The 15,212-nt window shown below is 34.2% G+C and overlaps 1 long non-coding RNA gene across 1 annotated transcript; it reads left to right on the top strand.

Annotated features, from left to right (window-relative positions):
• Window positions 1–1,290: 1,290 nt before the first annotated feature.
• LOC136070528 (uncharacterized) lies at window positions 1,291–2,552 on the top strand. The gene is made up of 2 exons (XR_010631750.1): window positions 1,291–1,684; window positions 1,806–2,552. It is a non-coding gene; the product is annotated as an uncharacterized LOC136070528 (long non-coding RNA).
• The last annotated feature ends 12,660 nt before the right edge of the window (window positions 2,553–15,212 follow it).

Below are 15,212 nucleotides of genomic sequence, written 5' to 3'. Positions count from 1 at the left end.
TATATTCCCATATTCAATGTTGAAGGATGATTAGCTATTGGCTACTTTCCTATCCTCCTGAACTAAGACCTAAGTTTTCATTTTTGGGATATGATTTGTGTACCTCAAACTCTGTGGGGATTGAATTAGAAGCTTTAAAAAGGTACGAAACTCATAAAGTGTAGTCTTTAGAGAGACGAGTTAGGGTGAGGGAATGTGTCTGACGGTTAGCTATTATGTTAGGCTTGGCAATGTAAGACTCAACAAACCAAATGTTTAGGTGAAATTATAACTAAACTCACAAAAACACTCACACATTAGCCTCAATAAACTCTCCAACGAACCAATTTATGAATAGTAGTCTTAGTGCAAATGTTGAGTCAAATGTTCATCAACAAAAATTTTATATTCATTTTTCTCAATGTCTCTCTCTCTCTCTTTGCTCTTTCACACTCCTGCATCACTCTCTCTCTCTCTCTCTCTCTCTCTCTCTCTCTCTCAATGTTATGGCACCAATCAAGTCTGGAAAGGAGTATCACCTCCTATGGTGCAACACATAGTCCAATCTGAGTGTACTTAGCTTGATTTCATTTGTACTCATAGCCTTGTTGTATGCTAATTTTAGATGAATGAAGCCTGTTTCTTATCAAAAAAAAAAAAAAAAAACAAAACCCAACATCTCTCCCCCACCACCACCACCCCCATCATCAACATTCGCTAGCACCAACCACATGATATTGCTGGTCATGGCCAACCACCATCACCTAGATTAATTCTTTGTTTTTGCCATATGCCACATTTACAACTAATTTGTCATTGCAGAAGATGATTTCTATCAGAGAGAGAGAGAGAGAGAGAGAGAGAGAGAGAGAGAGATGTCTAATTGATGCATATTGAAGAAAGTTCAAAAATTGGCACACCTAGAATATCACTCAAAAGGGTATTCGGTGATTGTTTCGCTATAAATATAATAAAGCTGGGATTTTATTAAGCAAATTAAACTTTCTCTTGTTTCGCTCAATTTAGAAGCATCAAAAGAGAAAAGTTGACCCTAAATTGGGAGAAATTATTAGCCACGATGGAGGACCACGTGGATGTACTGATGTGATCCTCCCAACCAATGGTGGTCTGCCATTTGGATAACTAGCTAATGTCAGTTTTAGGGGGTGTTTGGTAGAATAGTTTGAAAATTGTTGTTTGTAGTTTTTTGAAATACGTGTGGGTGAAAAAGTGTGTTGAAATGCGTGAAATGCTGTTTAAAAACTAAAAAATGTTGTTTGAAAATACAAACCAAACGGGCCCTTAACCGCACAAAATATAAACTTAACTCTAGTTTTGATTAATCAAACCAATAAATTTCAAATTTCAAAACACAAAATTTGGCTCGTCTCAAAATTGACTCTTTCTCTCTCTCTGTTCCCTCTCTCTCCCTCTCTGTTTCCTCTGTTCATTCTTCCAAAACACAAACTTTCATCCTCTCTCATAGATTGAGACCCAAGAAGTATGGCTGCGGAAGCATCAGAGTGAAGAATGCCGTAACCTTCACTACTGTGAGGTATCATTCAGTGAAGCTGATCTGTCGATTGGTTTTGGTATTGAATTGGTAGTAAGACGGGTTTCGGGTTCTTTTTTCAAATTTCTGAGAGTCTGAGACAGCACCCATGCCCACTTCTATCTTAACAATGACTGCCACAATGAGACGAAGGTAAAATGCGAAAATTTTCTTTTTTATTGTCAAGATTATTTATTTATTTATTTATTTTGTTAGCTTTCTTTAAAAGATTATTTTAATGTTGGCTTTGATTTGAATTTCTTTTTTCCTTTAGATTTCTAGAAGCTGAAGAAGCAAACTCACACGAAACTCTAATGTGAAGTACGAAATTGGACTTGTTCGTATAATTGCTATTCAAATAGCTGTCTTTCTTTGAAGATTGAAAACATGAGTTCAATGTGAAATAGGTTGATTGGTATCACTGAAATAGAACCCATATGTTGTGAATTTTTAACACTGAAATGGAACCCGCATGTTGTGAATTTGCTCAAAATGTATGCTGCTATTCTTAGCCTTAATTTTGGAAATGGTGGTGCTGGTGTACTAAGTTCAAGAGAGTAGGAGAGGTGTTTGCTACTTTGTTTGAGAGAGTGGGTTAAGGTGCCACTAAAGAAATTCAGGATTTGTAGTGACAGTGGCTGCACCATTTGAAGATTGACTAGTGATAGATTATGGGGGTGCAAGTTTGGTTCCATCAAGAAAGCCAAAGAGATGAAGACCTTTAATGTAAGGAACAATCTGAGATTTCCAAAGAAGATAGTGTCTCAGGTTAATTTTATTGTAGTGTTGTGGAGAAGGTTGATGAGGTTGTGAAATGATGGATTGGTTGTAGCATTGGTGTTGGTAGAGGCATAAGAAGAAGAGCTCACCATAGGGATTGACATTAGTCACAAAAAGCTCTAATACCATGTGAAGTCAAATAGCAAATTGATATTGTGTTGCCTTACCAAATACGATGAAGGCACTTTGTATTTATAAACTAATCATTTAAAGAGTTTGTGTTTTGATGGACGCACATGAATAGTTTGAATTCGAATATACAAAAGCTAAAATGTTATCTATGAGCTGAGTTGTTGTAATCTTGGCTGTTATCCTCTAACTGTATAATCTTAATATTTAAACTTTGAATGAAGAGGTAATCTTGTCCTTAACAAGCTGGAACATAGTCTATAGGTTTCTGGGCTGCTCTGCACTGTTTGATGGAGTAGAAATGTGGTTTCAAACATTTAGATGTTGAATATGAAGATGATGGATTAGTGAATGTTTCGACAAATGGGGAAAATTACTCCATTGAGGCAGGATTAGTTTAGGATGATATTTCCTTTCATGTATTGGGAAAATTACTTTGTAGCATTTTTTGAGATATACCATAAGCATAGGCGATGACATGTATCAGGAAGTACAATTCTTATGGTATTCTTTAGTGCTTGACATTGGTCAATAAAAATTGTCTTTGCTTTTTGATTTTCCATTGATTCCAAAAATGTTTCAAACAATTAAGTAAAGGAAACAATTGTTTCATCCAATAAAAAAGCACAACCAAAAGCACGTTCTTCCAATGATGGTTGGCATCTACAAATGGAGCACATATCATATTATACTTGTTAGATCTATATGTAGTGTCAAAACATATTACATCCCCGAAAGAGTTATAATCAATCCTTGATATACCATCTCTCCGAAAAAAAAAAAAAAAATTGTCATTTGATTTTCATCATCAACTTAAATTGCATAAAAAAGCATAGGATCTTCTGCTTACTTCTGTTTAAAATGATTTACTAAACTTTGAGCATCCCCAGCCTCAACATTGATTAACTTTTGCTTGTTCACCACATTATAGCAATCTCGTTTTATAAATCCAACATTTTCAAACCCTCCAACTTCCTTAGCTAAATAGGAATATGCATTTGTTGTTCTTATACTCACTTCCTTGAAATTTTTTATTACACTTAACTAAGCATCAATTATTTTTCGATTCGACCTTAGAAACGGTCTTTATTCTGGTTTTGCAAGCTCATGATTATGACTAGAATTAAAGTGAGTAACCTTCCACTCATCATCTGTCACTGTAAACTGGATACTAGCTTCACAATCAGTCTTAATTTGTAATTTTTTGAACTTCTTATCATCCAAATGGTCATTATCTCGGGGGAATCCTTTTTTTAAACACACATACTCTCGTTGCCTTATACCATCTTTTGAATATCTAAGTTTTTCTTTTTGAACACTAAACCTAATTCGTATGGCATAATCATTGTACAATTTATATGCTTCATCCTCATTGTGTACCACCATTCCAAGCAAATTTTCAATATCTTGAAGGTCTTCATCATTGACTCTAATATCTATGATTAATAAACACCAATGTGACTATTAAAAACCACAAAATATGTTTCTATGGGAACTCAATTCAAAAGCATATTAAAAAACAAGAGTGATGAGAAAGGTATGTGTACAAACTATTAACCTATAAGAAATAGTTCATTTTTTTTACTATTCTCAATTTTGAATTTTATTAAATAGTTAAAGGAAACGCCACAAACACACACACATATACAAGGGTAAGGGAATGCGTTTTAACACAAAAACGCATTATAAACTTATGAAAAATTGTCCTCTTTACATCTATAAACTAGATAGAAAGAAAACAACACACACACACACATATATGCATATTTTTTAGTATGCTCAACATAGAAGGCACCAATTAATAAACTAGATGGAATGAAAATAGAGCAAGAAAAATAAGCATTGAAGAGTGAAATGAGTTTTTGTTAAATACCTTGATCAATCATGATTAGCAGCACTGGTGGAGTTTGGACAACCACCTCAAACAATCTAGCAATGCAAAAGTAGGGAGATGACATTTGATGATGATGAATTAGATTTGCGAAACTTAGTTCAAGACTATCAAAATTTAAAAATTTGACATTGAGAAGGATTTGTATTGCAAGAAGACTGAAAATTTTAGTGCCTTTTGAAAAATAATTTGGATTCAAGAGAGAGAATTGTTATTGGCGGAAAACCCAATTAAAGAAGGGAATGGAACTATTCTATTATAATGAAACTTGTGGTTTGATTTGCATTGGTGGTTGGCTGGTGGCTTAACTTTGGTTTTGGTTTTACGAGGTAAGCTGGTTAGATTAATACAAACTAGAGTTAAGTTTGTATTTATTGTGTGGTTAAAGTTGACATTAGCTAATTGTCCAAAATGGTAGATCACCATTAGCTGGGAGGACCACATCGGCACATTCACATGGTATTCCGTTGTGGCTAATAATTACTCCCAAATTAGAACCTATATAAAAAAATAATTGAAAAGTATCATTTGCGCATTAATTACATGACTTTTTTTTTTTTTTACAAGATAAAAATTCTACTATATCTTAATCTAAATGTATATGTATGTGAAGCTCTCTCTTGAAGACTTGAACCCTAACCCTTACTTCCCATATTCATAAGTACTTATACTTATAGAATGACCACCACATCAAAAATACGTGGTGGTATTAATTACATAACTTAGCATCCAATAATTGGTGGTCAACTTCAAATATTTAAAGAGGGGTGAAAAGAGAAAAGTTAGCATAGGAAATTCTTTTCGTTTTTTTTTTTTCTTAGAAAGTTTCTTGGACCTGACTCGTGAGTCGTGAGGATACCTGCAAGTAATTTCTCTTTTCCACTTTTCATGAATGCACAATTCGCTTATAAATGTGTAGGCCGATGCCTTTGGATTATATCGCCATTCCTAACATAATACAAAACCAGAGCACATAGTGCATACACATTCATTCACTTACATATGGGTTACAGGGCCTTAGAGCTTGTAATTCAGTCAGCCCAGGGATTGAGGAACGTACATAATGCACCTCAACTCAGAAAAATGAACCCTTTCGCCCTTGTTTCCATTCGGGACAACAACAATAACCTCCATTCCTCTGAGGAACAAACACCAATTGACTCAGAAGGTAATACAAACCCCAAATGGAACTTCCACGTTACCTTCAACATCGACATCACGAAGGTCAAGGAGAACCACCTTGCTCTGGTTGTTAAGATCAAGTCACGTCGAATAACTGGTAACAGAGATGTCGGTGAAGTCCGTGTGCTGATCACTGAACTGGAAGGTTTTGGTGATGCGAAGGCAGTAGCTGAAAGACATGTGAGCAAAAATGTGGTGAACTTGGATGGAACGTCCCAGCAAGGAGAAGGAAGACTAAATTTTTCTTATAAGTTTGGAAATACTGTCCAACATCCACCTGCTTCAACGGTGAATATTGGGAACTCTGCGACACCGAATGTGCAGCAGAGGCCTGGTACTGCTAGACGCTTTATGGGTAAGTTTAAAGATGAATTAGGCGCGGGACTGGAATTCCTCTGAGGAACAAACACCAATTGACTCAGAAGGTAATACAAACCCCAAATGGAACTTCCACGTTACCTTCAACATCGACATCACGAAGGTCAAGGAGAACCACCTTGCTCTGGTTGTTAAGATCAAGTCACGTCGAATAACTGGTAACAGAGATGTCGGTGAAGTCCGTGTGCTGATCACTGAACTGGAAGGTTTTGGTGATGCGAAGGCAGTAGCTGAAAGACATGTGAGCAAAAATGTGGTGAACTTGGATGGAACGTCCCAGCAAGGAGAAGGAAGACTAAATTTTTCTTATAAGTTTGGAAATACTGTCCAACATCCACCTGCTTCAACGGTGAATATTGGGAACTCTGCGACACCGAATGTGCAGCAGAGGCCTGGTACTGCTAGACGCTTTATGGGTAAGTTTAAAGATGAATTAGGCGCGGGACTGGTGAGTGTGGCTGCCACGACAGCGATAGGTGCGGTTTTAACTAATTTTAACCCATTCGGTGCTGAGTCTTCTGCTGCTGACCCATCCGGTGTTGACCCGTCCGGTGCTGAGTCTTCTGCTGCTGACCCATCCGGTGTTGACCTGTCCGGTGCTGACTCCTCTGCTAATTACCCGGATGATGAGGATGATTATGCTAATGATGAAGAAGCCTACTGAAGCTAGGTTTGATCAAGGAAGTTTGGGAACTGAACGGAAAATATATATTGGAAAGTGGATTATCCTTTGTTATGTGGTGGTTGATGTGCTATTTAATTTCGTGTTGAAATAATGACTTGTGTGCACAATTTTACAAGGGAACTGCAGCAGCAATATTTTACAAGGAACTCCTAAAATTGTGATTTAAAGTTAAGTTCCTTTGTAAATTGTATTTTGTGTTAAAAAAAAAAAAAAAATAGAGAGACTACTCTTCTTAAAATGTTTTGTAGTAAGCAAGTTATTGCGGGGTATTCTTAGTGTAATAGACTAGTGTTATTGTGTTGTTTTGTGCTTACAGCTTTTCTAGCTATGTGTGACTTTATTTATATAAACTATTAATTATCTTAATGTTACACTACTTGTATCAATCTTTCTATTTTTGTTTGGGGATAATTTTAGTTGTTTTGCCCACCATTTATTAATTCTAAGAAATGTACCCTTTAGTTTCATTCGGTTCAGTTGCACTAATATTCTCAAAACTAATCTTCAGAGACGTTAGTTCCATTTTTGAAAGTGGATGTATAATATCGATTAAGATAACTAATTAAATGAAAACTTTTTTTTCTTTTTTCTTTTTTTTTTAGTGAAGAGGACTTAATAAATAAAAGGAAAAAAAAAGAACCATTAACCATAAAATAAATAAACAAAAATTGAAGTAAAATAGAAATGAAAACTGAAAAGAAAAAATGGAAAGAGTTAGTGTGAGACTATAAGAAGGCTTGCTAACTGATAAGGTCTTATGGAAGATGGCTAGAAAGTAGAATGTTGGAAAATAATGCAAGTGAAAAGTAAAATAGAAGGTGGCTAGAAAGTAGAATCTTTGAATGAGACAATGACAAATGGGGCCAGTCAGTTTTATTTGGGGGGACCTTTTTACCAAAGTTTTTCAGTACTTTTCTAATTGGGTATGATTTTAAATATATAATGAATGAGACAATGACACATGGGGGCCAGTCAATTTTATTTGGAGGGCCTTTTTACCAAAGTTTTTCAGCACTTTTTTAATTGAGTATGATTTTAAATATATAATAACAAGTAGTAGTGAGTTTTAATATCTAACTTTTATTTAGTTAGTAGATAACGTGACAATCTCTCATTAATATAAAAAGATATTATAGTTAAAAAAAAAAATAGAAGTAAGCCAATTCTTTTTATTTTGGACAATACTGTTTTTTGGAACTTGTGCATGCAAGTATGCAACTTACTCAAGGATTGTTGGACATATTGTTTTGTATGGAAATGAATTGCATAGACCATTAATTGGCTTAGTAAAAAAATTTAAAAAAAAAAAAAAAAAAAGAAGATGTATCCCTTACAACAAACGTCAATGCATGGGAGTAGAGGATGCTTTATGGTAATGGCTCTTCCCACAACTTGAAAACTTCAATACACAGGAGAATATCCAAGAATAAGGTAGGCTGCATAGAGTTGACCATCGGGATGAGGATAGATCGGAGATCTCAAAAATTTGTTCAAGTCTATGGAGTTGATCAGTTGCCTCTTCTTCTTGAAAGCATGATCCTCTGAAAAAGAAATGAGCAAAGGTTAGTAACATAGAATGTGTAAGATAGCTCAAAAATGAGACAAGTCAAATATAATAATTTAGTAAAAATAAAATCCTATTAGATCTACCCACCTACTTTACCCGCACTTATGGGGCAGTAGATTCTGCCGAGGTACCAGTTCCCAAAAATGATCAAATAGTCTCCTTCTATTTCCTTGTGGGAATCCAGAAGGTCAGCAATAAACCTCACCTTCCTATGCCAAATCTTAAAGTAAAACCCAGAGGTTTTACTATCTTAAAAACTATAAATGTAGTTGATATCATGCTCGATAAGCTTCAATCCAAGCCTTTTATTAAGAGTGTCTACACTACTAACGATCCTAAATACGTTAGGGGTACATTGGTCAGGACAGAACTTAAAATGGCGTAAGAAGTTAGTAAGTAGGACACTCATGGGGATCCTAACTCCCCCTTCTACAATGGAAACAAGTGGAATTACCACTTTGCCTTCCCTTCTTGAGATTATTGCCTCGGATTTTGGGCAATACCTCACCTCAACGTCATTAGGAAAGTTTTATTTCCCCCTGAACTCGGCTAATCTCTCAAGGGTACCAACCACAGATTTAAATTTTCCCATTATCAACAAAATTTTATGAAAGAAAGAACTAAGAAGAAAAGTGTAAACATGAAGCTAATCTAAAGGAAGAGAAGTAGATGAACTTACAACAAGAAGGAAAAGTTGGAAAAAAGGAGGCGTTGAAGGTCGCCTGAAGATCGTCAGAGAAGGAAACAGTGGAGAGAAAAGAGAAATTTTTTGAGTTTTGGTAAGGAATTAACGAAAAAGGAGCTCAGAAGGAGGTGTGGGTTCTTCCTTATATAAAGAAAAATAAGGGAGAAGAAGGGACAGATGAGACCCTTCCTTTCCCACTTATTTTCCATTTTCCAAATGGCCCATCTAATCGCCCATTCAACAACATGCGCTGATAATCGTGGGGCGAGAAGCTTAGGCGTGTCTACGGCATTTATTGCTTGACACCGCCATTGTTCATAAATGCCAGTTAATGATTGCCACATTTTTCTCGAACCACAATCCCTACATCAATAATGATGACCTAGAGATCATGGGGGGCTATTGTGGGGAGTGGAAGAGTTCCCATTCCGGCCTTAAGCCCAAAAAGATATTGGCCACGAGGAACAAATTGGGCCAGGCCTGTGTATTAGAAGGAAGGCCCAAAGGGAAATAAACAATGGAGGAAGGGAAGCTGGATCATCCCAAGTATTACAGAAGAGAAGAGTGACACGGGAAAGCAATTCCTGTGGAAAAGGTAAGAAACTAACCTACCCAAAGAATGGTGCATGAATGATCCATGTGTGGCTTCCAGAAGACGCCTCGAACCATAGGAAACTTCTAGAACACACAAGAAGATTGAAGATTCTTACCTCCGCATTAATGAGGGGGTTCTTGCTTAACCTTTGTCACATTAAATGCATATAAGATAGCCTGAACAATACAAACATCCTCCAAAAGTCAAAGCTTCAGGATAAGGGAGGGGAGGAAACTAATAAAGTAAAGAAAAATATCTCTGATAGTTTAGCTGGCAACAAGACAACTATAGAGATAAGAGCAAGAGATATGCCTATAAAACGGGGAAGAGAGGCAAGAAAAAAGGGATTGTAAAAAGGAGGGAAAACAGAGAGAAAAGCCAAAATATGTGTTGTCTAAGAGGGTAAAAGTGTGTAACATTTCAAGAATAAGAGAATTCCCTGTTGTAATACTGTAGCTTGATCTGAAAAATATGTCATCTAAGAAATCAGCTGTTTGAGTTTCCCATTGTGGAGTGCTTTTTTTATTTTTATTTTTTAATTTTTTTTATAAATAGATTGTGACAAACATTTCACTCCCAATCCGTGGACCTCACCACAGGCTATTTTTTGTCCCCCACACTAAGAAAGCTAAAGTATAATTTATACACATAACCACAAGAGTCTTTTGTTTTACTGAATTGTAGCAATATAAAGCCGATAGCCAATTTGTACATTTAATAATAATACTCTCTACTTCTAGCCCTTACCCCTTTTGAGGCTCTTTAAAAATCAATCACAATAAAGAAAGAAAAAAGAAAAAGAAAAAAAGCTAAGCAATTAATTATTTTATAGGTCATATATAATGCATGTTTGTAACTTATTCTTTAGTTTTTATCTTGAAAATTTATAAAGTAATTTGAAAGAAATATTCATTCTCTCTCACGTGAGGAGTGAGCCTCACACATGGTCCTCCTCTCACATGAGAGATGGGCCTCAAGATAGACCACATTTGGGCCTACCCTCTCATGTGAGAGGGGGGCGCATTGCTCCTGACCCAATGAATTCTCTTTTATCTTTTCCAGAATTCTAAAAAAAAAAAAAAAAAAAAAGGAGAAAAGAACTTAATGGTTAAAGTATTCAAATATTTAATTTCCCTAAAAAAAGATCAAATATTCAATTAAGCAAACCCAAAAACAACCAGTAATGCCAACTTGTCTGGTGTTGTTATGTAGGCTGGTGTACACTTAGCTGTCTCAACTTGTCGTAAGTGTACACTTATTGGGTAGGAAAGAACAAACAGGGACTCACACAGAATAAGAAGACATTAAACAACAGAAAGCAGTGCGGAGAGAATGGATAATCCAGAGTCCAACATAGATTTTGAGGTGGGCTTGCATTGACTAGAATGCTCCACTGACTAAGTCTACACATAGCTGTCTCAACTTGTCGTTCTTTCTTTTTTTGGAGTCCTCGTGGGGTACATGAGCACATGGCAAAGTTGAGATTGTGAGAGGACTTTGAAAGCCGTATTTCGTATTAACTATTAACACTTGTACACGTTCTTCACCTTTATTAGTATACTTCTATCTATTCAATAAAAATAAAAAACTATTAATACTAATATTTTACTTTCTAATTAAGGAAACCACTGTGTGCTGCTGCCCACTGTTTCCTATTCTTTTTAATTTTTAATTTTTTTTAACCCATTGTGTACGTGTTGTTACCCTTTTTAAAAAAAAAAAAAAAAAAAAAAAAAAAATTCTAAATGAACGTGGCTGAGCCTTTGTTTCTAACTGTACCGCTGCTTTTTTTTTTAATCTCCAATTCGTTTTTTTTCTTCTAACCTGGGCATGATTTTTTTTTTGGTTAACTGGCTTTTTTGTTTTTTAACTGGGCATGATTAGTTGTTTTGGTTAATACTGAGTTTTTTTTTTCATGATTTTTGTTTTAATAAACTTGGCATGTTTGTTTGTTTTATTTTTAACTAGGTAATTTTTTTAATAAGGACATATGAGTCAATTTATATAAATTAAATTTTTTAATCCTCTCACTTTTTCTCTCAACCAAACAAAAAAGTTTTTAATTTCTCCACTTTTTCACCCTCCTAAACAAATACAAATGATGAAAAATAAAATATTTTCTATCCTCCCACTTTTCTATCCACTTTTCATTTTCTATCTTCTCACTTTTCCATCCTCCTAACCAAACGGACCTTTAAGCTCAAACCTAACTTAAATTTATTAATTCAATTTAATTTTAATATATTTTGGATTTAGAACTTATCACACTACAAACAATATGACCAGTTTCAACCATTTTGTTTTTCAAGGGTTCACTAAATTTTTTTTAATAAACACTAAAGTGTGGCTATTAAGGTTACAATCTTACTTAATATCTTTTTATTAGATGTGAATTTTAAGAACCTTCTATTTAAAAATTATTTTACTTCAGTATTTTTATTTTTTATTTTTTAATATTTAATAAAAATAAATTGTATCCAAACAGACCCTTAATGTGAGACAATGAAAAAAGTTGTTACAGATAAGGTCTTTTTTTAGTTAGAGATAAGGTTTTTTACTCTTTTTGGTAGGTGGCTTAGAAAGTAGAATATTAAAAAAATGAAAAGGGGAAGTAATTAAAGGAAGCTAATGTTTAGTAAAACAAATACAAGTTGTAGGCTTGTGACGATGATGTGATGGAGGAGGAAAGAAATTTTAATGGACAATGACTCATGGGCGGCCAGTCAATGCTTTACAAAAAATTCTTTAGGCCTTTTTTTTTTTTTTTTTTTTTACCAGCTATAACATTTTTTTTCTTAGAGGGCATAGTAAAACGTGTCACTGCACTAAGTGCATGCAAGTATGCAACTTACTCATGAAAAATTGACATTTATTTTTACAAACACGTTGAATTGAAAAATTTTCACTAATTCTTATTAAAGCTCACTACTAATATTATTTTTTTACTTACAATCATTAACAATTTGCTATATCAATGGGTGTCATATTGTATCTGTCTGCTTCATTTTTTTTCTTTTCTTTTTTAATACTTCCTCTCCATTCTAGCTGAATCTATAACTTCAGATGGTATTGACTAAAACCATGGTTTAAAAACCGGTACGGTGAAAGAACCGAAAAAGAGACTGATTACCGGTTTTTGGTTGAACCGGGGTCCAACCGATGGTCGAACCGGTGATGTCATAAATAATTTAATTAATAATTATTAAATTAATAATTATAAAATAAATAAATAATTTTATAACTTGTCATTTTAACAAAAAATTAAACAATAGTAAAACATTAAACTCTAGCTTACCAACTTTTAGATACCGCTGAACACAATTCAACCAAAACAAAAACAAAAAAACACATACAATCACCACAAACCCACTATAAAATATTTTAGTTATATTTTAACCTTTCAAATAACAAAAATAAGTGACCAACGGGTAACAATATCATTGTCCACATGATATTTTTTCCCTCCACACATTCACACGTATATCCCACCTACCACACAATTTGAAATCACTTTTTCCCATCTCTGATCTCACTTTTTGCTTTTCTGCCTTTTCATACCTCTTTCTTCAACTCTCTCTCTCTCTATCTCTCTGTCTCTTCTCTCTCGTGAATATATGCAGTGCAAGAGGCAACAACAGCTAAAAAAACCCTCAACTGAAGCAGACAGAACCTTACAAATCTACTTATCTTTGGGCTTCTTTGTTTCTTCCTCAACACAATATAGTGAATCTGATTTTTTTTTTTTTTTTTCTTTTGAGCAAAAGGTAAGTAAAGTAAATCTGATATTTTTGGTTCACTGTGGGTTTCTTAGGCTTCACCACTTCATACTTGAGAGCGCATTTTCAAAATCAAAATCTCTCTTCCTAAATCTGAAACAAGATCTTCCTTTTTAAAATTTTTTTTTTGGGTTAAAAAACACAACAGCTGAAGTATTTCTGAAAAAGTGCTAAAACCGGTTTAACTACACCGGTTTCCGGTTATGCCGGTTGAACCGGCGGTTTGTACTGTTTTCCGGTTTTTCTTTCATTTTCGGTTTTAACTGATAACCGAACCGAATTAAGGTCCGATTCTCGGTTGAACCGGCCGGTCCGGTCCGGTTTTTAAAACTATGACTAAAACTAACCAAAACATCGGGAATGATCCAAAAATAATATGGAATATGGGGGTTATCGTTTTGATTTGCATGCATACTAGTACGAGATTTTCTATCTGTTCCAGTAGGAATGGTATGGTATTCAAAACTATTGCGATCAGTGTTTTGTAAGTTGTAATTTAGCCAGATTTTGAACTATCTCATAAAAATGTCTAGTGCGCACATAGTATACATACTCTTCAAAAGCAACGGAAACTACCATGGTGTTCAAGTGTGTGTAATTGACCCTTCCCTTCCTAGGCTTCCCTCATAGGGTAGGTCCATATTTCTAGGAGAGAGAGAGAGAGAGAGAGAGAGAGAGAGAGAGAGATGATTCTCTTTGTGCTTATTATAGGCTTTTGTCTTCCCTAGTTGTGTATAAACTACAACAAAATTTATTTTCAGCAACGAAAATATCTGTCACTAAAAGTCCTTTTTTTTTTTGTCGCTAAAAGTGTTTTTTGGCAACAAAATTGGTTTCATCGCTAATACCCTATCGCTAAAGGTCCCAGCGACGAAAAATTTTGTAGCCAAAAGGTCCGAGTAGTTTTTTTTAAAAAAAAAAAACGTAGATTCGTCACCAAAAGTTTTCCTCACTAAATACACCATTTAGTGATGAAATAGTTTTGCCACCAAATGTATTTTATTTTATTAAATCATATTTGGCGATGAAAAAGTTCGTTGCCAAAACCATTTTTAAAAATTTCGGCTATATTTGGCAACAAAATTTTTCGTCGCCAAAACAAATTTTTTTTTATTTCTTCCATATTTGATCGTCGCCAAAACAAATGTTTTTTTTTTTTTTTTTTAAATTTTGCTATATTTGGTGATGGAATAATTCGTCGCCAAAAATAATTTTTTTTATTTTCATATATTTCCTTTCTTTTATATTAACTTGTAACTTGTCATTACATTATTAAAACCTCACATTTGAACAACACATTTATAAGAAAACGATCCATACATTCCAAAAGTAAAAATAAAACAAGTACTCGATTCAATCCATCCATACAAATTTGTTGCAACACATACAATAACACAAGATATTTTATAACAATAAAAAAAAAAAATTATTAATTAGGGCCAAAAGAAGATGTTCTCAAATGTCTTCAAGTAATTAATGCCAAAAGAAAACGCTCTAAAAGCTATCAATAAGAAATCTGCATAAATATAAAAACAATACTACATTAAAATCGTAAAGTAAAAACATTAACTATGTTATAAGAAACATTTCTAACAATGCATTAAGAGTAGTTACACCAATGAATTAAAATTGCAAATCCTAAAATATAAGTTGTAGAATGTAATGTAATACAATTGCTTTCTAAAAATGCATTAAAAGTAGTCACACCATAACACCTTGCAAGCCACCCACTTGCTCTAATTCAACAACCCACTACAATAACAATCATCAACATCAAAATATAAAACGCTTACAAGTATTGAAAAATACCTAGATTCTAAGCTACCTCCAGAAGAAACTTGTAACCCTTTCCAATTCCTGCTAAACTCTTGAACCTACTATTACTTCCTGTAAGTGTTTATTTTAAATCTGTCATTGAAATCTTGTTGAAATACCTACTGTTTTAAGCATTTGTATTTTATGAATTGCAGTATTAGTATTGAAATGCTTAAAGTAGAAATGCTTAAAACAGTA

The sequence above is a fragment of the Quercus suber genome, unplaced genomic scaffold, assembly GCF_002906115.3.
Source record: "Quercus suber isolate HL8 unplaced genomic scaffold, Cork oak 2.0 scaffold_239, whole genome shotgun sequence".
In the NCBI taxonomy this organism is placed as follows: Eukaryota; Viridiplantae; Streptophyta; class Magnoliopsida; order Fagales; family Fagaceae; genus Quercus; species Quercus suber.
The sequence above is the reverse complement of the archived record's forward strand: the minus strand, read 5'-3'. Positions and strand labels throughout refer to the sequence as shown.